Source organism: Schistocerca gregaria, chromosome 3 (genome assembly GCF_023897955.1).
Source record: "Schistocerca gregaria isolate iqSchGreg1 chromosome 3, iqSchGreg1.2, whole genome shotgun sequence".
Classification (NCBI taxonomy): Eukaryota; Metazoa; Arthropoda; class Insecta; order Orthoptera; family Acrididae; genus Schistocerca; species Schistocerca gregaria.
This window is the reverse complement of record NC_064922.1, coordinates 579,275,759-579,302,266: the sequence shown is the minus strand read 5'-3', so window position 1 is coordinate 579,302,266 and position 26,508 is coordinate 579,275,759. Positions and strand designations below refer to the sequence as shown.

The window sequence follows — 26,508 nt, the reverse complement described above, 5'->3', positions numbered from 1 at the left end:
CACCGTCATCGATCACGTAATAAAGTGAAACACCTGTAGTCGTCCGTGCTATTATATAGCAACCTTTTACGGTGACTCAAAACACCATCTTCAGACCTTAGCTGATGCTGAAGGAGTTAACTCCAGTCGTATACATGACCTCATCAATGGACGACATCTATGAACTGTCTTCTGTATACTACTGCAATAGTCATGCTGTGTCTGCAACCATAAGCAAAACACGGGGCTCGATTTCAGTACCATTGCTTTTCACGCGGCCAGTGCTACGTGCGTGTCTTCCGTGTTAACAAAGTAAATACCACGTCCCCAACCATAAAATGTTGTATACATAGAAGCTTTGTAAGTAAAAAGTTAATTGCACGTGTCCAATGTCTTACAAACATTTATAAGTTTAACATACTTCATCTGTATCTTTAGCCCTTTTTCACCTGCAGTAAACAAGCATTTGTCTGTCTTCACGTGCCTTCCGTATCAGTTATGACAAATGCCTGGAGTCGGAGCTGGGTTTTATAGTAGGCAGCGAAGGGCAGTGGGTATGACAATTTGTTCACAATCAGGGGATTTAACCAATATATTGCTCATGCTAACAGGGATGACGAGGAACCACCTCTCAATCTGTTAAGTTGCCGTTTGTTTCTGGGTTCAATAACCACATAAGCAGAATTCTAAGGAAAATGTTATTCAGACCACTTTCTTCAATCAAAACAAAGTAAAAGAGTTTTTCCGGCGAAAAACGGGTGCTCCTGATTCCCTCCACACTACGGGGGTCAACGAAATGACGTGTGGCTGGGGCAAGGTATATATCGACGAAACGGCAAGAATTGTTAAAGAAAATATGAAGGCGCACGAAAGCCACGCGGCTGGAACAAAGTATGAAATCAGCTGCAGCGCATCACGAGAACTGTGACCTGGACATTGGTTTCAATGACGTGTGTGTGCTGGCTAAAGGAAGCAACATTTATAAATACAATCTGGAGGAGCCATCGAAATTTCTAAGAACGTATTCAACTTCAGTACAGAAGACGGCTTTACTCTTCCGGCATCGTGACTTCCTGCTATCAGGGAACACGCGGGACGGCGTGCGAGGGATACAAATAACGCTCTGGAAGCCAGCTCTGCGGACAGTAACATTTTTGATAAACATTCCCCCTCTCACGCTCTGCCCGTTTTGCTTCTAGCCAGTGGTGTGGCTCACGAACACCAGGAGGAGGGCTTTTAATCAATAACTCTTCGTTAGCGTAAGTGCGGGAAAAATACCTTTGTGATCAGTGACTTTGGCTTACGAATTGTAGCCAGAGCCAATAACCCCATTCTTCGGCGTTAGCGAGGGGAAAATTGTCTTACTGTCCATTTGCTCCAATGACGATGGCCTACCAATGTTAGCTTATTATTTTTACACAATTATCCCACTTCTTCAACATAAGCGCGGGAAAACAAGAGAAGGCAACAGTGGTCTCTGGTAGTACTCTATTTACAGTTCACACTACAAGATGCTGAATATGATATTAACAGAGGGGTCGAAACGTCGATTGTTTGGGAAAATATAACCTGGATTAACAACCCAGAAGATCTGAACTTTAATTAACTTCCGTAAACATATCTCACGGATTAGGCAATAGGCCCATTCCGACTGGCCAACTGCTGCTTCAAGGCAATACTAGGAGCTATCTACTTAGAGGCGTCAAAACTCATGGGACATCGATATGCACATATACAGATGGCGATAGCATCACGCACACGAGGTATAAAAGGGCAGCACATCGGCGGAGCTGTCATTCGTACTCAGCTGACTCATGTGGAAAGCTTTCCGACGTGATTCTGGCCGAACAATGAGAATTAATGTGCAGCAGTAGTTGGAGCTAGACGTGTGGAACATTTCATTTCGGGAATAGTTAGGGAATTCGATATCCTGAGCTGCACAGCATGGAGAATGTGCCGAGGATACTAAGTACCAGGCGTTACATCTCACCACGGACAACCCAGTGGACGGCGGCGTTCGCTTAGCGACTGAGAACAGCGGCATTTGCGTGGAGTTGTCTGTGCTTACACACAAACATTCGTCCTAAATGCCTGGAAGATGACATTACGGAAAAAAATCGTTGAAAAACTTCACGAGAGCATTCTCGCTGTCTGTCAAACGAAACTGCACGAAGTGGCAGACGTCATAGGTGTTTCAAGGGCTATAGCGGCTAGTATTTTACGTGATAACTTGGCGATGAAAAAATTGTCAGCTGGATGGGTGCCATAGCTGTTGATGGTCGACAACAAGTGAGAACTACTTTCAATTTGAAAACTGTATCTAGAGCAATATAAGCGAGATCCGAGACTCTTTTTGCATCGATTTACAACAGTTAAGGAAACCTATGTAAGTAGGCTGTTTAGGTTTTTTTATTGGTAATGCCACGTAGCGCTCTGTATGAAAATCACTGGCTGTGCCGTGTGCTGTCTGTGGGTAGTTTGCATTGTTGTCTGCCATTGTAGTGTTGGGCAGCGGCAGCTGGATGCTAACAGCGCGTAGCGTTGCGCAGTTGGAGGTGAGCCACCAGCGGTGGTGGACGTGGGGAGAGAGATGGCGGAGTTTTGAAATTTGTAAGAATTGGTGTCATGAACTGATATATATATATATATATATTATGACTATAAAGGTAAATACATTGTTTGTTCTCTATTAAAATCTTTCATTTGCTAACTGTGCCTATCAGTAGTTAGTGACTTCCGTAGTTTGAATCTTCTAGTTAGCTGGCAGTAGTGGCGCTCGCTGTATTGCAGTAGTTCGAGTAACGAAGATTTTTGAGAGGTAAGTAATTTGTGAAACATATAGGTTAATGTTAGTCAGGGCCATTCTTTCGTAGGGATTTTTGAAAGTCAGATTGCGTTCCGCTAAAAACTATTGTGTGTCAGTTTAAGCACAGTCGTGTATAATTTTTCTAAGGGGACGTTTCATATGTCGACCCTTAGCCAAGGATACCTCACTGGAATCTTCTGATTTTTTCCTTGTAGTTTGTGTAATTAGTGTAGCTTTTGTTTATTGCTAGCGCGTAATCATAGAGAGAATTTCCTTTGTAGTTGCAGTCTTTCATTGTTGTACAGTAAAATAGTTGTGACATGCATATAGTTTTGCACGAAGTATTTCGCAGCTGCGCTTGCAATTAACTAGATATTATTTTCAGTGCTATGTTAATGTGTTCTCTTATTTTTGTTCTTCAGATTGTGTTTTTCTGTGTTGTCGTGTGAAAAATTGTGACAATAATGGTGTGTGAAAAACGTAACACTAGGCTCCAAAGTAAACTGAGAAATGACAGTGAAGACGAAAGCAGTGTGTTAGCGTCACCATGTAATGAATTCACTAACGTTCAAAGTAGTAATTTGGTAATAGCGCATAGGGAAATGGGGCGGGCTGCAAATAATGGTGTAGGCAGTGAAACAATTAGTGAACAGGGAAGCATTATCGATCGATCGGTCGGCAACAGCTCGCCTCAGGATTCCGAAATGACAGGACACAATCTTGCAAATACTGTAGATTCAGATTTTGCGTCCTCACCGTTTTCTCAAATAAATCAAGACACATTTTCTGATTTTCAAAATGCGAATATTGCCGGTTCAAATGCACTGCCGAAAAGCACTGAGGAACATGTTTCAGACACCAGTGCACTGTTATTACAGTTATGCAACAAATGGGACAAAGGCTACAAAAGTTAGACACAACGCTTGAACAAAATCAGAAACAAATGGGACAAAATCTTCAAAAGTTAGACACAATGGAACAAAATCTTCAAAAGTTAGACACAATGGAACAAAATCTTCGGAAGTTAGACACCACACTTGAACAAACACGTGAAGATTTAACTACTGAGTTACATAACATTGAATCGAAATGTCAAAAAATCTGTAATGACGTAAAAACACAAATTTGTGAGCATTTTCAACCTATTTTTTCGCGGCATGAAAATGCATTACAGAATCATGTAGCAGCCATAAAAGAACTGCAAACTATTGTTCGTGAAAATCACGACACCTTGCAAGCTAAAATGGACTCAGTTGCATCCACCGATTCGGTTACGCAACTTTCAAGAACTCAGGAAAACTTAAAGGTCACAGTAGATTCGATTTCAACACAAATGGACACTCTGAAACTTGGTTCAGAAAAACACACTGAGGAAATGTGTTCACTATCGGAGAAAGTAGCCGAACTTTCAGATCAGTTCACTAACTTATCTACAAAAGTCGATGATGATCTGAATGATACAGAAGAGTGCGAACAAATTAGGAAATTCAAACAAAATCAGAATCAAATTAATACACAACACCAAAGAGAAATCCGGGAAGTGCAAGATCAGCTGACACAGGTAATACAAGAATTACGTATTTCAGAGGACACTCGCGCTCCAACACCGGAAGAGGGACTTAGAAATACGGAAAAGCCACAAAATAATAACACAGGGCATTTCGGAAATTGTGAAAGAAATTGGCAAAGTGCACCGAATTTTGAGATGGAACTGCCGACACGACGTAACAATGAACAATATGCTACCCGCCGACGCGATGATTTTGACTATAAGCTGTTCATTACTACTCGTAAATTCAAAACATTTAAGAATTCTGGCAACGACATTCATCCACAAGCGTGGCTTCATCAATTCTCTCATTGTTTCCCCCCCCCCCCCCCCCCCCCCAACTGGTCATTAGAGCGCAGATTAGTATTTATGTATGGCTACTTAGAGAATGAACCAGCTGTAAGAATGCGATCGGTCATTCACGATTGCCACAGTGAAGGAGAATTTTACCATGCCTTCCTCTCAGCATATTGGTCTCAAGCCACACAAGACCGAGTAAAACATGGCATCATAATGATGAAACATTTCGAACAATCTGAATTTTCCAGTCCTATGAAATATTTTGAAGACATGTTGCATAAGAATCAGTATCTTTCTAACCCATACAGCCCCTCAGAACTCATCCGCATGTGCTTAATCAAATTGCATGAACATTTACGACACATTATTTTGGTAGGACATTGCAAAGACGACACTGAAGCTTTTCAGCGACCCCTACAAGAACTGGAAATTGACACTGACAATCGCGGAACGCAAGAACAGAAGCACAACAATTACAGGTCACATACGTCGCAATTCCGCGATGAAAGAAATAATAGCTGGACACGACAAGGCTATTCTCACAACACAAATCGTGACCAAAACAGACACCACCCGTATGACAACCACTGGCAGAGTAATAGTTACAGAGAAAGACCGCATTTCCATAGTAATGGCTATCACAGAGACAACCATAGAAGCAGACAATATGGTAACCAGAACTATTATTATCAAGGGAGACAGAATAACTTAAGACGCAACGGTCTAGCGCGCAGTTACGATTCAGAGAGAAATTCTCCACCACGTGACCGACAAGAAAGAAACTATGGAAACTACCGACAGGACGACAGACGATATGATCGTAACGACAGACCTGAATTGCAGCAGAACTGGCGGAATTCAAACAGAGCAGGGCCCTCTCGACAAGGTGAATATGTAGAAGCTAGGTCACCTAATCCCAATAACGGCGCGCGCCAACGAAGAGACAGACAATGACCCGCACCGCAGGCAGCCGCGTGCGCCGGCTGGCTCAGAGAAAAATAACATAGGCGCTAACCTTGAGAAAAATTCCAGTATTCTTTACTGACGTATACCGCATGATAATTGCATTCAAGTTCAAACTCTGAGTACTATAAATGGTAAAAGGTTTACACCACATTTCACATGTAAAACCGTTTATTGAAAGATAATCTGCTTTTTAACTTTGTCTTTGCCATAAAACATTTCACTTCACATTTCTAGTATGCTTTGTCACACTGAGAAACTGTTAACATGCAACAATATTTGAAGTTAACTATCCAGTCTAGAACCTAGGGAACATGTTTAAACAGAAATTACGAATGCATTGTTATAGTAAACAGACGACACAGTGTTATTATTTGTACATTCTTGCTTGTTAGTTGCACGATTATGTAACGATTATAAGGCTTACATACTTAGAACATATACTGATAATGAGGTTTTAATGCAACATTTTGGTTTACTTGAAAATAAGTTCTGGATTTAAAGTACTTTCTGTGAGATACCAGATGACTCAATGGTTAGTTTATGTGACAGCTATACGATTTTATCACGACGCTACTAATGAGTGACAATTTACAATGTTGCTTTTGCACTGTATCTGTTTTATATCTGCACAGTTTTTCTGAATTATTCTGGAAAGTAAAACATGTTTTAGTGGTAACTTTTGTGGTATAGCTACAATCACTCACAAGACAGATTATAACACTTCAAAAATCACACATACCAGATGTCACAAAGAAAAACAAACCATCGGAAAGAGTAACATGGGGCATTTCACAGACTTAACAATCCTACATCAAAACATGCAATCAATAAAAAATAAAATACAAGCATTAGAAGTTGAGCTCCAATCTTTGAACTGCACAGTAGTTTGTATTACTGAGCACTGGTGTAGAGACACAGAAATCCAACATGTAGTATTATCATTGTATGAAAGGGCAAACTCTTACTGCAGAACTACTTCAAGGGGTGGAGGATCATGCATTTATATCAGAAAAGGAACACAGTTCAAATCTAGACATGACCTCAGTACAGTAAGTGAAGACAAACACATTGAAATATCAGCTATTGAATTATCAGGGCTCGATATCACCAAGAAATTAATCATTTTGTGTGTGTATAGATCTCCCAGTGGTAGTGTGGACACTTTTTTCAATAAATTAACAGAAGTTCTAGATAAAGTCTCAAGTACAAAGGTCAACATAATTCTGTGTGGGGACATAAACATCAACACTAATATCATAAATGAATCCAGCAGCACCTTCATAAATATCCTTCAAAGTTTTGGCATGCCCCTATTGGTCAATAGTGCAACAAGGGTTACTACAATGACTGCATCAGTAATTGACCATGTGGCCACAAATATAGACAGGGAAAAATGTGATGTAGCTGTAAAAGATCTCGGACTATCAGACCATCTCTGTCAAATAACAACAGTAAAATCAGGCATCGAATCATTCCCTAAACTACAAGCCTATAAACGACATCTATCAGAAATCAAAATAAAAGATTTTTCAAAAGAACTAGAAAAACAAAGCTGGGATGAAGTGTATAAGGAAACCAATGTGAATATGAAATTCTCCAAATTCTCCACATTGTTTAAATTGAACTTTGAAACAGCATTTCCAAAAGTATGCATGACTGTATCAACATCTCACAAAAACAGATGGATAACAGCAGGTATTAAGAAGTCCTCCCAAACACTTAAACACATCAGTTCCATGAAAAAGATTCACAATGATCCAGAATTCTTAAATTTCTATCATAGATACAAAAAGATTTATAGGAAGGTGCTGATTGCTGCAAAAAAGTCATTTAATGACAAAATAATATATAATGCAGAGAATAAAAGCAAAGCAGTCTGGGATGTTATAAAAAAGGAAACGGGGAGAGGCAAACAAACACAGAATAACATACTGCTAAGGGAGGGGGATAAGGTAATAAATGATCCACAACACTTAGCAAACTATGTAAACGAGCATTTTTCAAGTATTGCAGAGAAGTTACAGCAAAAATTCCCCAAAACAAATATAACACCTGCAAAAATTGTTGCACTAGATACAATGATGTTACTTCCAACCACAGAGAATGAAGTCAATAAAACTGTTCAAAAGCTAAAAAATAAAAAGTCAGAAGGCTTAGATGATGTACCAATGTGTGTACTGAAACAATGCATAGGGATTATACAAGGCCCATTAACAAATATAATAAATGAATCCTTCACATCAGGGACATTTCCAGAGCAGCTAAAACAGGCAAGAGTTGTACCTTTGCTTAAGAAAGGTAATGCAGAAGACATAGAAAATTACTGGCCCATTTCCCTGCTGTCAGCATTCTCAAAAATAATAGAAGCAATTATGAAAGACAGATTAATGAATTATCTGAATAAATACAATCTTTTAAGCAAATCACAGTTTGGTTTTCGAAGTGGCAAAAATACGGAGTCAGCCATAGTAGAATTCACAAAAGTTGTACTCAATGCTCTTGATAAAGATGAGTGTGTCACAGGCATATTTTTGGATCTTTCTAAGGCTTTTGATACAGTCGACCACAAGATTCTATTAAATAAATTAGAAGCATTAGGAATAAGAGGGGTAGCTAATGACTGGTTTCGATCATACCTAACAGATAGGGTACAAAGAGTAGAGATAACACATACTTCAAATAGATCTAAACATTTAGTAAAATACTTATCAGAACCAAAACATATTAATATAGGGGTTCCACAAGGTAGCATATTAGGACCAATACTATTCCTGATATACATCAATGACTTTCCCAGTAGTGTTACTCATGGTGAGAAAATTCTCTTCGCTGATGACAGCAATATTATAGTCACTGAGAGAACAAGAGAACTCCTTACCGAGAAAGCAAATGAAACTCTCAAGCAAGTTTACGATTGGTCAATAAGCAACAAATTGACATTAAACATAAAGAAAACTAATGCCATGAACTTCAGTTTGAAGAGGAAAAATGACAATGTTAAATTAAATGTAGATGGCACCTCTATAGACTGTGTAACAAATGCAAAATTTCTAGGAATGAATATTGACTCTCAGCTGAAGTGGTGTGAACACACAAAGGTACTTGCAAACAGAATGTCATCAGCATGTTATGCCCTTAGAATTCTATCATCTGTGTGTAACATGCAGTGTCTTTTAGTTACATATTATTCATATGTACACTCAATTCTTAGCTATGGCATTCTTTTTTGGGGAACAAATCCACAAAATATGAACACAATTTTCAAACTCCAGAAAAGAGCCATAAGAATAATAACCAGAAATAGTAGTCAAGCTCATTGTAAAGATCTGTTCAAAACACTGGGAATTTTAACTGCTCCATGTGAACACATTTACCAGTCAGTTGTACACATCAAAAGTAACATTGGCAATTACTACACAAACAGCTCTGTCCATGACCATGCAACAAGAGATAGACTCAACTTACATTTACCAAGAAAAAATAAACAAAAAACTCAAAACAGCATTTTCTACCAAGGAATAAAACTGTACAATAAATTACCAAAAGAGATTAAAGAAATTTCAAAAATACACTTATTTAAGAAGGCAGCTAAAAAGTACCTGTTATGCAATACATTTTATACATTGAAGGATTACTTAGATAAAGCAGAGTAGGGGTTTGATAAAAAAATGTTATACAAACAAATAATAATAATAATGATGATTATAAAACATCCAATATTCCACATAACACCTTCACTTTATTATTTTTCTTCTTTTTTCCTTTCTAGAGACACTCTCCCCTCAAGCTATGCATAGCACAATACTAACACCTCTTCCTCTTTCTGAGCTCAACATCTCACTCATTATGAAGGGATGCTGACTCAGTTTTTCAGGATAGCAAATGGGAACTTGCAGTACAGAAAATGGCCCAAGGATCACCTGTGTGTGTGTGTGTGTGTGTGTGTGTGTGTGTGTGTGTGTGTGTGTGTGTGTATGTAGTGAGTGAAGTGTTATGAAACAATGTGTGTATAGTGTGTGCAGTGACTGATAGTGAAATATGAGTGAATAGTGTGGCATTACATTATTTAATGAGTTATTTGTAAATAAATTATTGTATACCAGGAGTAAAATCTAATGATTGTCTCTAACTAGAGGTCTGTAAATATATGTGTATACGAATTAGCTTATTGTAAATTGATCTAAGCTTGTAAATACTTTGACATGTCCTATATCCTTGTAAAAAGAGATCTACGGATGAATAAAACTACTACTACTACTACTACTTTTCCATAGCACAGCAATACGTTACAGCACAGTACTTTCTTCATCACGGCAATAAGCGTAATAACTAAGATATTTATACGCAAAGCAATTCACTTCGTTTATTACGAGGTAAGTACATTGACTTCAGCAGAACTTTGCTTACAGAGGACGATAACTACGACACTTCCACATAATTATCTTACAACAAGACGCACAGTTTATCGCTACAGTACACGTATTTGAGTGATTAATTTTGTACTTCAAACATTTATTTTTAAAGATATTTGAAGTTCAATGATACAAAGGTTTTCCGTGATACATTTCATTCCATTTCTGTAACCTGTAACATCTGAGGATACAATTACATTAATCCTCAGGGGGGTACACGCTTACTTTGTGTACCAAGTGTTTGGCAAGCACAAGGAGCCCTAGCTAATGTGGTATTTGCTTATACAACTTTACACATCGGTACCATATTTCTCTAACACAGAATTACACAGCTATCTGATTATTTGACAGAGAAACAAACATCTTTTTACTATGTCAGTGACACATATTTAAGCAATTACGCAGGTGGATAACTTCACACTTATGAAACTCTATTTCGTCTGTACTTTGTGAACTGTTCATATTTTTTCGGAACCATTGTGATACTATGAGAGGTTTAAATTATGTATTTGGTATGGGATCATGATTTTAAAGTACGTTTGAGGTAGATGACACTTTTGACATGAGCAGAGAATTTTTTTTAGGTTTTGAAATTATTGGAGGAAGTTACGACGATTTTGAGATTTGGCTGAGGTTTTATGACGTTATGATGACGATGTGTATTACGCTGTTGCGGTATGTTTATGATCAATAAGCTGATGCTATATGAGTTATTTGATTATGCTACTTATTTATTATGCTGAAATATTGAAGAAGTCTCTACGAATATGTATATGTGTAATAAAGTAAAGAATAATGAGTAGTGGTTAGGGACTCTGGTTTGTGAAAAAGGTTGTTGAAAACCTAGAATCGTACTTTAAGAGTTATGAAATGCTTGTATATGCGTGAATGTATCACTATGCTGGTGAAAATGTTTTGGACACTATTATATTTATAGGATTTTGTTTCTACAGATTTGTAACGCAAATTCTTGACCTGTGAAATATTTTTATATGAGACTGCCACTGTAGCAGAAACTGGTGTCGTAAATATTTCGATAAGACAGTTAAGTGACCACCTGGTCGTACTGCGTCGTGGGCGCCCAGCTGGGAGACAGCCACCAGGAAACAAGCCAAAGCCATTAGTGTGTGCCTTTCAGAGGCACAAGAAAAAAAGAAAGGGAGGGCATTATCCTCGCTATTGACATTCCTTTGTAGATAGCATCGCAAAAACGACACGCTCATTACTTGGAAAAGATACTTATTTACTTCTGCACACCTGATAATGACAAGCGTGTTTCTACGAGAGTTGAGAGAATTTGTACTAACTTATGAAATGTCACATGACTATTGAATGATATTTTCATGCTTTGCCTTTCATAGTTGCTTATTTCATTTGATATCTGGTTTCCAGCTGTGTTGCAGCATTGGTTTTATAAAATAAAATTAAATGCAATTGCTAATGTGAACACTTTCTGTCAACAGATGTATTAAATAATTATTTTATGATCCACATTCTTCGAAAAAGGATTTCTTGAAATGGAAAGAGCAATAAGAAGCGACTAATAACAGTAACTGTATATATAATTTTCTTTTCAAGTACTTGGTAATTTGTTGTAGCATTAGTTTTTGTGGTGCACCACTTAAATTACATAGACTTTAAGATGTGAATAGACATTGTCCTTATCTGCATTGTTGTCTTTAGTGTAACATTTTTTCTGCTTGAGCTTTGTCATGTTTAGGTATAAGTTATAGCATTTGCTGCGGCTGTTTGCCATGCATAGTGCTACTGAATGTCACTTTGTATTACTAGGTTAAGCCAATTTTATTACTGATTTATTTTTCTTGTTTGCTGCGCATTGCCTTATATTAGTTGTAATATTGCTGCCTTTTTTTGCCAATTTCCATTTTTTTATCATTGCTGTTTGTGTTAATTGTTTTGTGCTGCTGCATTGCCTCGTCCCTTAGTTTAGCATCTGAGCTCAGTAGATTTAACTGAGCTTAAGAGGGGGTAGCCTATATAAAAGAATGTGTTGCGATGAATTGGAAGAAATGGACTGAGAGGTTATACGAAAAATGTACAGAAAGTAGGTATAGGTAGGATTCTCTTGGAAATAAATGATGAGGTAAGAAATATGTAAACATATAAATACAGAAAGCATGCTTTGATAGGATTTTTTTGGTGGAAACAAATGTTGAGATATGACGAAAGATTTACAGAATGAAGTTTTGTACCAAATGTTACACTGAAAACAAACCCTGTCCTTTCCTTGTGTTATCCCACTATGTGTTTGTGTATTTATGTTCTACCGGTCTTTATATGTTTATCCGATAAGACTTATGTTGCAGAATTTTTGTAATACTAAGCTACATTAACTATGATGAGGAATACTGTTATCCTCAAATATAATTTGCATTAATAACATGTTATTTACTTTGTAAAGATGTTTACTCATTATTTATTCTGTTTTGTTCTAATGCTCATGTGTGAAGTTGATGTTTCAAAAATTATTCTGATCGTTTATGTATTTACTTATGTCATAATTCCTGTAACACTGATGTATTTGCTATTTCGATTCTTTTGTAAAGCCTGTACTACTACAAATGTTATCTGTATTGTTATGTTCTTTAATGATATATTTTGTATCTTTGTTATTGTATTCTTATGTTATAAAATTGTAATTTACACCAGTTCATCAAATTAAGTAACTTGTAAATTACATTTCACTGCACACGTTTCTGTTGGTCATAGTATTTGGACAATATGTGAGAAGTAGGGACTGTTAGTGTTTGCACGTGTGTTGACAATTCAGTAAGGGACTGGATAACAGCATTGCTGGTTCTAAGGACATTTCAAAAACAATTTTTGTGAGTGCACAAGTGGTGGTTATGGACTTGCTATATTATCCGCAAGACTCTTCAATGGTGATTGTGCGCCTTCACAGTCAAACAGATGGCTGCTGGCTATCTCTACAAGGATTACAGTGGGTCTACACCTTTGATGACCCACCAATACCATTATTTCTACAAGGTCTACAGTGGGTCTGCATCTCTGGTGGCCCACCAATACCGTAATCTCTACGAGGACCACAAGGGGTCTACTCTGTGATGACCTACCTACCAATATCCTTCAAAACTTCGACTGACTCTGCTGTGGGTTTGCTCTGTTGTGGCCGATTACCTGTCTGCATGTCAAGAGTCAGCACTGTCTTTCCGTTGGAAGGACAACACTACTTCTTCAAGACTGCATGGAAATCCACTACTTCCATGTGCATTTTCTTTTACTACTCAGACTTTGAGAAAAACACTGCAATTTTACTTTGCTGAATGATCAGGACTGTCTTTATGGACTGTGAGAAAATTTTAGCTTTTGACCAACATTGTATCGATAAGTATGTGCATTTTATTTCTTTGTTATTGTAATTATGAAAAAAATTTTCAAATCTGTATTGGCCACTGCCCAAAACAATTTGTAAATTTTTTGTGGGGATCATGGGGGCTATGTAAGTAGGCTGTTTAGGTTTTTTATTGGTAATGCCACGTAGCGCTTTGTATGAAAAATCACTGGCTGTGCTGTGTGCAGTCTGTGGGTAGTTTGCATTGTTGTCTGCCATTGTAGTGTTGGGCAGCGGCAGCTGGATGCTAACAGCGCGTAGCGTTGCGCAGTTGGAGGTGAGCCACCAGCGGTGGTGGATGTGGGGAGAGAGATGGCGGAGTTTTGAAATTTGTAAGAATTGGTGTCATGAACTGATATATATATTATGACTATAAAGGTAAATACATTGTTTGTTCTCTATTAAAATCTTTCATTTGCTAACTGTGCCTATCAGTAGTTAGTGACTTCCATAGTTTGAATCTTCTAGTTAGCTGTCAGTAGTGGCGCTCGCTGTGTTGCAGTAGTTCGAGTAACGAAGATTTTTGAGAGGTAAGTAATTTGTGAAACATATAGGTTAATGTTAGTCAGGGCCATTCTTTCGTAGGGATTTTTGAAAGTCAGATTGCGTTGCGCTAAAAACTATTGTGTGTCAGTTTTAGCACAGTCTTGTTATAATTTTTCTAAGGGGCGTTTCACCTAGATTCATCGTGATTACTGGAAACCACCAACAATCATAATAATGGACTGTTTTTGGTGAATCTGATCCCAAAGAGGGGAAGGTTGTCCCATAGGCCAAGACGTTACGACAACGATTTTTATGGATGCAAGGGCATCATACCCGTAGATTTCTTAGGAAAACATAAAATAATCACTGGACAATATTACAGTGAAATAAGGAACCACTTTGAAAAAAAAAATTTAAGGAACCATGAACCCATTTCGCGAAGAAGAATGTTCTGTTTTACCATTCTTCTATAGTTGTCACCACAAAACTGGATGAATTACTTTAGGAATGGCGCCGTGCCCTCCTGCGCTCACCCGACATGTCTCTCTGTGATTTATTCCCGTCTGCAGACCTGAATAAATCGCTTCCAGGCGGAGAAATATTTTAGAGAGTCTGACTATTCCTTTTTTGGAAGGGGTTAAAAAAAAGGCCAGGCCATTGTGGGAAGTATGGCGATTATGTTGGATAAAAAAGTAAAAATGACATCTTAGTTCCTAACAAGTGTCATTATTGTGCGGCCCTCAGATAAGATAGTTCACTGTGATTGCTGTTAACTGCTGGTAAGTATTACCACTCCAAGACTGCCAGGAATTATACAATGACCTCAGCAGAATTTCCACTTGGTGTAATGAATGACAACTCTCTCTAAATGTGAATAAACGTAATAAATACCCTGAAAAATTCTGAGTGAATATGTGGTGTAGAGGTAGAAGATATAATTTCTTGACACGTCATTTTTGACTGTTCTTCGCTTTGATGTTGCAACCACTATGCCACAGATACCATTACCTAACTCGAGAGTTTTCCAGACACCAGTATCCTACACGCTTAGTAGTGTCACTTTTATAATGTAATGCGAAGAGTGCTGCACTAACTGTCAATTCAAAACTTGCTGGAGGGCTATTATACGATATGTCAGTTTTTCCCCTCATTTTTAATCCAGTCGTGATCGACGAGAACGAAATTGGTGTGTGTGAAACCTTATGGGACTTTACTGCTAAGGTCATCAGTCCCTAAGCTTACACACTACTTAACCTAAATCATCCTAAGGACAAACACACATACCCGTGCTCGAGGGAGGACTCGAACCTCCGCCGGGACCAGCCGCACAGTCCATGACTGCAGCGCCCAAGACCGCTCGGCTAATCCCGCACGGCGAGAACGAAATTCATTTACATAATTGTAAACAAATCTCAGTATTCGTACTGTGTTGTTGCACAAACTTATTAGATTCTGACAATCTTCATCTTTCTACCAGACTGAGACGGACTTACTTTATATCTAGTTTATCACTATTAGTGGCCGTCGTTGTTTATCGAGTAAGAGTACTGGACTCCGGCTCTAGAGGTTTCCAGCAGATGCGGGCCTTTTGCTCGTTCCAGCCACAATCTCCCTCCATCCCCACGACGGGCGCCAGTCCTCTCAGCCTGCTATAAAATGGAATATCTGGGATCTTACCAGGGAGTAAAAGGCGACCGAGGCGATGGGCTCGCTGCCCTCTCCCTCTCACTGACACTACGAACTAAAGGCTGCACTCTGTCTGCAGTCAGCCTAGAAGTCTGCCTCGGGAGCCGAAGTCGCTAACACACGCCCCTGTGTCCTACCACACTGTTTTGATGTAAGAAGATTCAAATCCTAGTGAAGGATGAAACTTCCACTGACAAAATTTGGCCAGCAAGAGGAGGAGAGATGGGACATAGAGTCCCTGATCACCAGTATTTGCCCACATGCCCTGGACTAATTTAATCAGTATCTCATGAAGTGAAGGCCTGTGTTACTGTTGATGTTGCAACCTCCCAACAGAATTATCCCGTAACCTCCCAACAATAAAAATATAATTATTTATATCATTCACATTCAGCGTAACACAGTTGAAATACCTCCCAACAGTGAAAAATAATTATATCATTCACTTTTAGTGTAATCTCCCAACAGAAAAATTCCGTAACCTACCAATAATAAAAATGTGACTAATATGTCAATAGAATTGTGGCTCAGTTATAACCTTTCAATAATTGACTGTGAATTTAAACTGGTAAATTTTGGACATCAGCAGTGCTGCGTCATGGCCCTGAAAGATCATACTGAATAAATCGAAACTTCTTACCTCAATAAGGTCGCCGGATAACGCGTATATATCTGCTCCTATCAGAAATTTTTCTGGCACAGCTCAGTTCAATGCTGGCCAATAGATTTGTCATGTATAAAAAGAAACAACTGATTTTTCTTTACAGTAATAGAGATGACCATGGACTGGAGAAATTAGTAAATTCTTTAAACTGAGGAGAATGATTGTCAAAAGTTAATTTTTTATAAGAAACATTATTATTAAGAGATTTTTAAAGCATTTTACATGGGACTTGATATAACAATAGTACATATGCGCGAGGGTTCTTTTACTACATCGCTCAGGCACCGCCATCGCTCCCCACGACCGGTCCAGCCAACCTCATACACACGACTGCTCGCTACTACCACCACTGCTACACAGTTCCTACTGCTGAAAACACTGCTCTCTGGTCTGACATTCTCTTATAGCTTACATATCGCAGGCAGCGTCTGAGCAATCCATCGAAATTAATCTGCTGGAGTGCGCTAGCAACAAATTCCTTACTTATGGACCTCTTACAATGCAAATCCATCTGTCGGATGGAATGTTAATTTCGGCGACCCCGTTGACGCTATTCGAGTGGAGTAGGCTATATGCTGACGCTGGGATTCAGTCTCTCCCTTCTCTTACCACCACCATACAATATAAAACGTAACACTGAACTATACACACTTCCATTACACTCAACGACACCCTAAAATACAGTGTGAAAGATTTGTCTAATGAGAAAGCCACGTACATTGCGTGATACAAGAACATTTTATTAGTAAATTTGACTTATATTACAGAAAAATCTTAGCGAAACACATTATGTGCCACTTATAACACGGAAAAACGGCATGTCAGTTATATTTGTGAAATATCCATTTAGTGTAATGTATCTATTTTCTGAGACATGATTTTCCATAGCATGACTTTTTCAGTCATTTGTGTCACAGGTCTGTTGTAAAAAAAATTAAATTCCATAAATACATTTGTAAGGCTTGGACACATGAAAGGATACATTGGCTTTGAGTATTAAGAAAAGCATTTTTGAGTAAAATAACGTGCGGTAGGTAGGACAGAAGTAGTGGAGGGAGCAAGTGGCAGTCAGGTCTTGGGGGAGATGTGAGAGTGATCGGTTGAGTCAGCTAAGGACCTCTGGGTCGGAACAAGCGGTCCCCCTTTGAAGATGAGCAATTTTGATAAATGGAAAACAGTTGTGAACTGAAAATTATTGGAGAAAAGATTTCTGAAATTTGATTCGGACGCAGAAGCGACTCACCAACCATGAGTAATTTTATTAAGAGGAGTTTAAATGTTAGATTTGGAACTTCGAGAAAATTAAATAAGTTATAATTTCATTTCATTTTTCATTTATAATTGTCATCTGCCGTGTATTAAAATGACATACATTTTAGAATACATTTTGGATGCAATGGGTACTAAGAGCATTTTTATCGAACGAAAAGTACGACGAGCGGATAAGGTGTCTTTCTTGATAAGCGGTAAATTATAACACACAGTGCACCGCTTTTGTCTTTGAGCTTATCATGTCGCAACGAAATTGTCAATGACAGTTTCACTGAAATAGAAGGGAACCGAGCGCCAATTGCAGACAACATTATCATAGCCTAATTACCGAAGTCATTTGGAAGGAGATTTGCTTCTCGCGGTCAGTGAAATAAATTATACGTGAACACATTCTCTGCACGTAATGTATATCCCCTGTCACCAAACATTTCCGCGACAACGTTAGTTTCATTAAATACTGTAAATGTTCAAAGTTCCTATCATCAGATATTTCGAAATTCTATATTTTTCATTTTATTACATACGTTCCGCAATTTTTCACCATTAAATATTTTTCATTAGATGCTTTCAACATACGGCACGCCTCTAACACACCTGTAAGCTAAGGGGTTAGCGTGTGCGGAGGAAGAACACCCTTGCCGCTAGCTCCTAAGCACCCCACGTGGGATGTGTCAGACAACAATGACGTGCGACATTGACGTCTGATATGTACATGATTACTGTTACAAGTCACAACGATCCCATATCAGGTTTATCACACCTGCCGCCAGCAGTAACCATCTTCGACTTATTTCCAAAGCAATCTCGCATTGTACTGAGGGAAATTAACTGTATATCATCGCAAAGAAAGATGTGCTTCATGTAGTATAGTAGAGAACATTATACGTGCACACTCAATCACCGTGCCAGAGCTATCTGTATGTGTGTTATGGCAAAAAGAAAAGAAAGGAAAGAAAAAACTCGACCTGAAACATTCAGCTACAACGACCACAGACTGAAGTTTTGTAGTACTATGCACGTTTACTGTGCAATGCAACAGAATACTCTGTTTGCAGAAAATGATTTGTATCTTCTTGGTACAAGCGTAGAACACCGACGGGGCCACTTTCGCCTGATTTTTTAAGTAATGTTCGCACTGTAAACGGACAAACTCACATGTTGCATCTCATTGGCGTCAGTCCTGTACAATATTTGAAATCTGTCTGATGTTTACGACGGCGAATTATTGTGCTTTGTAAGTATACGCTGTCTAAGTGTTTGTAAATTATCTCATAACGATGATGGCAGCCTTGAGTATCATACTAGCAAAGGCTCATTCTGACGTAATAATAAGATAAGATATTAGCTATGGCGACATAACGTAGGTAAAGTACAAGAGAAAAAAATGGTTCAAATGGCTCTGAGCACTATGGGACTTTACATCTGAGGTCATCAGTCCCCTAGAACTTAGAACTACTTAAAACCTAACTAACCTAAGGACATCACACACATCCATGGTCGAGGCAGGATTCGAACCTGCGACCGTAGCGGTCGCGCGGTTCCAGACTGTAGCGCCTAGACCCGTTCGGCCACTCCGGCCGGCCTACAAGAGAAAACAGCTTCCAGAATAAGATACAAGTGAGACCTTCCAAACAAGGTACTTGATGAATGGCAGTGGCACGAAGACAGTGGAAATACGGGACGCTGAATATATTCGTACTATCTCTTTCCGAAAATCAAAGAAAGACTAAAAATTCTTAAAGATTTAATCTGTAGAAGAATTTTCATTTGACAAGAAAAAAGAAGATTTCAGGTTCACAAGAGGAGTTTAAGCTCTCAGTAAGATTCTTTAAACTTTATGAAGAAGCAATTTATTTAAAAATTTTAAATAAAAAAACATAACACAGTTTATATGAGTCATGGCTCGTACCCCCAGCACTAATATAGAATAATGAGAAAGAGATTGTCAGCGTTGTCTGACTGTGAGGATGTAGAATGTTATGAGCATCTGGTTTCTAAATAACCTCTCAAAGTGGAGGACAGACAGCATGCCCGACCCACTCAGGGCGAACAGCAATTGTCAATTGTAAATACACTGCTGAACGTTGCAACATACAGCATATGAAGGACTGTACTGAACACATTAAGAGATGATACTACAAGTAAAAATGGTGAAACAGGCAATGGTTTGAGTGACAGAGTGAAAGAGGTGAGTGAGAATGACAACGTTAATGAAGGAAAAGCTGTGAATAGACGACAGGTGTTCTGACGGTAAGGGGGTAAGTGTCATTATCTGATATACGATTGGTTTTGTCCACATATAAAAATCTCAGTTTCACTTGGTAAATAACGTCGAAACACTGTCATATCAGGTAAGTCTTGCTTGTGCTGTACTTAACCACCACTTCGATAGCAGTACATGTCATTTTAATTTAGTATAATACAAATATCTTACTAACAAGAAATAATGTAGCATATTTACTTGAAAAAAAAATGGTGATGACTTATGGTTTTTTTGAGATGTTCCAAGGCCCGATAGAATCGCCATCAGATTCTACACAGAATTTGCGTCTGAATTAGACTTCATCTTACGATTTAACACACTCAGAGGACGAAAGTCGTGGAATAACTCCTCCTGTCGTCCCGGACCTCCTTTCCCATGGTGTAGTGCAACAAATGGACGTGGCATAGACTCAACAAATGTTGGAAGTCCCCAGCAGAAATACCGAGTCATGCTGCCCTGTAGCCGTCCATAACTGCGAAAATGTTGGTGGTGCCTGTGCAAGATTTTGTGCACGAACTGAACTCTGGATTATGTTCCATAAATGATCGATGGGGGTGATGTCCAGCGATCTGTGTGGCCAAATCATTCGCCTGAATTGTCCAGAATGTTCTTCAAACTATTCGCGAATAATTGTGGCCCAGTGACAAGGTGCATTGTCATTCATGAAAATTCCATCGTTTTTGGGGAACATGAAGTCCCTGAATGGCTGCAAACGGTATCACTTGGTTCAGTTGGACCAGAGGACTAGAACATTCCATGTGAACACAGACCACAGAATTACGGACCTACGATCAGCTTGCACAGTGCCTTGTTAACAACTTAGGTCTATGGCTTCGTGGGGTCTGTGCCACACTAGAACCCCAGCATCAGTTTTTAGCAACTGAAGTCGGTACTAATCTGACCAATCCCGGTTTTCGAGTCGTCTGTGATCCAATCGATGTAGTTATGAGCCCAGGAGAGGCTCTCTAGGAAACCGCGTGGTGTTAGCGAAGACACTCGCGTCGGTCGTCTGTTGCCATAATCCATCAACGCCGATTTGTCCTAACGGATACGTTCGTCGTACATACCACATTGATTTTTGAGGTTATTTCAAGTAATATTGCTTGTCTGTTAGCACTGACAACTGGTCTCGGTCTCGGTGTCGGTCGTTAAGTGAAGGTCGTCGGCCACTGTGATGTCCGTGGTTAGTGGTAATGCCTGAAATTTGGTGTTCTCGGCACTCTCTTGACACTGTAGACCTCGAAATATTGTATTCTCTAACGATTTCCGAAATAGAATGTCCCTTGCATCCAGCTCCAACTAAGATTCCGCTGTCAAAGTCTGTTAACTCCCGTCGCGCGACCATAATTACGTCGGAAATCTTTCCACACGAATCATATGAGTACAAATGAGAGCTCCGCCATTGCTCTGCCCGTTTACATCTTTCGCATGCGATACTAGCGCCATCAATACATAGCTTTACCATGACTTTCTCAGTATATATCGTGTCTTCCTTGAACAAAGACTGTTAGTTGCAAGAAAGCATAAATCACTGTTGTCTACAAGAAAAGTAACAAAAGTGATCCACAAAATTACCTTTGATATTTTTGACACGCAGCTGTAGTAGAATGGTGCTCATGAGAAACACAAATCGAACTTTTATCATATGACGTTTCGAAAGCCATGGACAAAGGCAATTAGGTGGATTCAAAGTTTTTGTCTTCCTGAAATAATTTTGCTCAGTAATACAACAACGTTTACTATCGAGGTTACAATCTTAAGGAAGGAAGTAGCATGTAAACTTGTATGGAGGGTCATCCACAGATGTACTAGTAACTCAAACGTTGCCCAGGAAAGTATGATGGGAACCTTGTTGCTCATGTTGCTGTTAATTGCATTGCAGGCAATACTAGTAGTTACAGCATACTTTTCGCCTAGGATGCTGTTACGCAAAATAAAGTAGTGTCTGAAAAAAGCTGCACAAGTATTCACCGAGATTGTAATAAGGTACAACAATGTGCTTTAAATGAGAACTGAACGCTTCGCAAAACGAGAAAAAGGTTCTATACCCTACATCTCACACTGTTGATGTAGAAGAACTGGGCTGTTAATTACAATTACAATATTAAATATTACTTAGATAAATAGTATGCGAATGGATTACGTATGAAATCCATAAGGAGTTATGATTGCTCCAGAGTTAGGAGCCTCACACGCGCTACAGGGCCATTAAAAGTGTTGCTATTGGCTGTCCTGCGCAATTATCTTCATCTGTGTGCAACAGCCGCAACGTACAACATTTTGAATCTGCTTACCGTAATCAAACATTGATTTCCTTCTAAAATTTTTACTTTTCAACTTTCAAGCCATTAGAAAATTAAGTATTGTTTGATACTTCAGAATGTATCTTATTACCCGATCCCTCATTTTAGTCAAATCGTGCCACAAATTTTCTTCCTCTACGACTCTATTCGGCGCTTCTCCATCTATTATCCGATGTACGATCTAGCCTTCGACGTTCTTCTATATCTCAAAAGCATCTGCTCTCATTTCGTCCGAAATGTTTATAGCCATATTTCACTTCTGTAAAATGCTTCACTTCAGGGAAGTACTTTCAGAAGAGAGTATCTAATATTTATATACAAATTAGGCGTTAATTTTTAAAAAAACGCTTTCTTTGCTATTCCAAGTCTGCATTTTATGTCCTCTATAATTGTGCCATCTTTAGTTACTTTGTTCTCCGAACAGAAAAAGTCATCTGGTACTTTCAGTGTCTCGTTTCCTCTAAACTTTCAGTACCTGATTTAATACGTCTAAATTCCGTTTCCTATATTTTGCTTTTGTTGTTCAACATATAACCTCTTCCTCAGACACTATTGTCTGCATTCAAATTTAACGACGTGCTTTACTGTCTCTGCCAGAGTTACAATTTTATAGGCAAACCTTACAGTTTTCATCTGTGGGCTCCTGGTGAAACATTGTACACTGCATTAACTAAACGGATCACTTTTTGAGACATTTAAAGTAGTAAAGGAGTTTTGCTATTTTGGGAGCAAAATAACTGTTGATGGTCGAAGTAGAGAGGATATAAAACTTAGACTGGCAATGGCAAGGAAAGCGTTTCTGAAGAAGAGAAATTTGTTAACATCGAGTATAGATTTAAGAGTGAGGAAGTCGTTTCTGAAAGTATTTGTATGGAATGAAACATGAGCGATAAATGGGCGAAAAATAGTTTGTACAAGAAGAGAACAGACGCTTTAGAAATCTGGTGCTACAGAAGAATGCTGAACATTAGATGGGCAGATCACATAACTAATGAGGTACTGAATAGAATTGGGGAGAAGAGGAGTTTGTGGCGCAACTTGACAAGAAGAAGGGACCCGTTGGTAGAACATGTTCTGAGGAGTCAAGGGATCACAAACTGAGCATTGGAGGGCAGTGTGGAGGGCAAAAATCGTAGAGGGAGACCAAGAGATGAATACACTAAGCAGATTCAGAAGGATGTATGTTGCAGTAAGTACTGGGAGATGAAGAAGCTTGCACAGGATAGAGTAGCATGGAGAGCTGCATCAAACCAGTCCCACGACTGAAGACCACAACAACAACAACACCTTCTATGGGTGAATCTTCAAATAGCAAAAGTCGCATTTTAAAAGGAAAAAGGTTCCTGTGCTTTTCTATGTCCCACAACCAGTGGGTAGATGTCTCTTCAGTTTAAAAGAAAAACAAACAGAGATCGTGAAAAGTGGGGTTTATTATCTGCCGAGAGTGTTAGTGTTGTCACGTTTTGACAGACTGGGAGGTCAATCTGCGCTAGATTCAAAGAACACCATAGAAGGTGGGCGTTAAAGAAGCCAGATTCTTCTTTTGCCGAACACTGTTTATACGTGTAGGGAAAGGGCGCAAACGTCATTGAGATAGAAATTTTAGAAATGGGAACAGATGTGTTTATCTTCGCGTTTATTACCGAATGAACAAATTCCGTTCAATATTCGCCCCTTTTGTACAATATTGCAACATATTTATAGAAGAAAAACCGTGGTGCCTTCAATCACATTACAAAATTCCATTCCTGCGCATAGGTGTGCTCCACTGTACGTTTAGTCACAGTTATTGCTGTCCTGATGAATGTTGTAACTCCATATGAAATTTTGTCAGAATTGTCAACAGAGACAATTTATACAATGTAAGACGAGAACTGATATTTTAAACAGTTGACAAGTTTATCTTTGCTTGGTTCTCACCTTCGGGATCAGTTATGTACTAAAAAAGGACTTATAACCCGAAACCTAGGTCGTACAGTAACAGTAAAGTTTGTGAACCAAGGATAAAAAAGTATTTTGTTTAATGTATACTTAAAATTTTAATTTATTTTCCCTGAACATTAATTCCCTCTCCAAATACCTTCTTCTCTTGTTTCGCTGCTTGCTCATTGCAGAAAGGGAATAACATGGGAGGACAGGTTACAATCTTGTCTGACTCTCTTCTCAATTGCGACAACCTTGTGTGTCCTTCGACTGTTATATAGCGCCTACATGTAGTGTGATTAAATGATAATAGCTACAGAAAATGTACACGTGGTAGCAAGTATAGAAAGCTAAACTAGAGACAATCGGAAGGACATCCAAAGAATTCCACATAGTTGAAAAGTTAAAAAAACAAAAGGGAAATAGCTAATAAACAATGAAATAAAAGTAAGATATGTTTTTTGATTCTTTAATTAACTATGCTATTTTTTATATTTTGTTAAGTTATATTGACTAATCTAATTTTTTAATACCGCTTTGTTACAGCCAAAATATAAGTAGAAGTTATCAATATGTTGACTGTATTGTACGACCTTCTTTAGACACAAATCAGAACAAATTCTCTAAAACCCACAAAAAACAGACTTTTTTAGTTGAGTGGTAGAAGACCTAGAGTATAGATGACTCAAACTGGAGTACGAGAGGAATTTCATTTCTGAATGCGAGGTTCTCAGATTATGTATGCGTATCATGATTACAGGTTTCGGCGTCAGCGGGCGACCACGACGTACCGTAGATGTCCCAGTGTCGGACGCTGATTCATTTCCAGCCGCACACATGTACGTAGGAGTATGTGAGTCACGTTACATCTCCCCGGTTCAGTTAACGTGCCGGTACGGGACACGAAATTATCTCATGCATATACAGTGGGAGGCAATGCTGTATTCAACAGAGTGCCAAGGCCAGACAGCTGCAGTGTCGATTACTTCCTGCGAATGCCACGGAAATCGTGTCTGTCGCTAATAGGCTTTTCTGTGGTAAGTCTGAAGGTCGCATTTGGCTCGCGAGAGCGGAATGGTCAAAACCATGAACGAATGCTTGCCTACCCTGAGGGGACTTAACCTCTTAGCTCCGCCGTTCTTTACTTTGAGTTGTGACGCCTACTACATCCATACCTTGTCACATCAATGGAAGATTAGTAATAGACTTCGTTTCTGTGGTCGCGAGCAGCGATTGGCGTTTCCTAGAACAGTCCACTAATTGGACCGGAAGCAGTACCAACACGAAAACTATTTGCTACCTGCTTCTGCTACAAGGCAACATTATCTAATAACAGGACTGTTATTGTAGTTTGCTCTATAACAATAATTATGTATACATATCCTGCAAACTGACTCGTTCCACATAATTTCGATAAAAGAATCGTTCAAATGGTCAGTGGAACATATATCTCACTAACCAACTTATTAGTGAACTATGCAGGTTTATTCATAAATACCTCTGGTGTTTCAGAAGATGACTGAGCGAAAAATACAAGATATACAGAAATTTATTCATTTATTTATTTACAGTATAGTTCTTTGACTCACTAAAAAGTATACGTAGGTTCTTGAGCGTAAAATTTGCAATACAAAATCCTACTAACAAACGTATAAAGCATTTATGTAATCTATCAACTTAGGCGCAGCAGGCAAGAAATCTTCTGATCTGTCATCGAATGATCTTTTGGGGCACTATTCTGTGATGTGTCTGATGATCTGTGGTTCTTCGCAACCACAAAGTAGGGATGGTTGCTTTCCACATCTGTGTAAAAAAATATGCGCATCTGCCATGTAGGGTTCCAGTTCTGCTTCGCATTGTTCATTTTTTGTTGGGAAGTCAGATGAGGGTGGTTCTCGGGTGATAAACAGCATATTATTATTTTGTTGCCCAGTCCATTCTTGTGTACAGGCATTAGTAAGGCGACCTTTGCTCTTATTGTTGGTGGTCGTCTATAGAGGTGTCGGTTACCGCTTGCGTCATCGACGTCTTGATGAACTGATAGATTTGAATTATCCACGGTCTTTTTTTACTCGTTCATGAGAGCATTTATTCGTCGTAGTGGAGGGAGTGGAATATGGCTGAGTACTGACAGCAATTCCGTCGATTTGATAACACCAGCAATCATTCTCATGGCGTTATTCATATGGACGTTGATTTTTTGTGCATACGGGCTGTTAAGCTAATCTGGGGCACAATGTTAAGCAACTGAGAAGACAAGACTCAGAGCAAACAACGTGGGCTATATCACTCAGCTGTGGAATGATATTTATTGTTTACAAGTTTTCGGCTGTGTTTGTTGCATGCTCTCTGTCAAGGTTTACTCCTGAGGTACTGTGATGTTTTACTGTGAGTAAGTGTATTATTTTCAAAGTATGTGTTGAGTTTATTATTTTAGTGAAAGCAGCAAGCCTCCGTTTTGGTAGCATTTGGTTGTCGTCTCCAGTGGCGAATGTACGTTACCACTACGTATAGGTCCTTCTTTAA

General features: G+C 38.9%; 1 protein-coding gene across 1 annotated transcript in view; it reads right to left on the bottom strand.

Moving 5' to 3' along the window:
- Positions 1-26,508, bottom strand: part of LOC126355470 (uncharacterized) — a 449,786-nt gene that overhangs the window by 31,060 nt on the left and 392,218 nt on the right. The gene's annotated exons all lie outside the window — the stretch shown is intronic.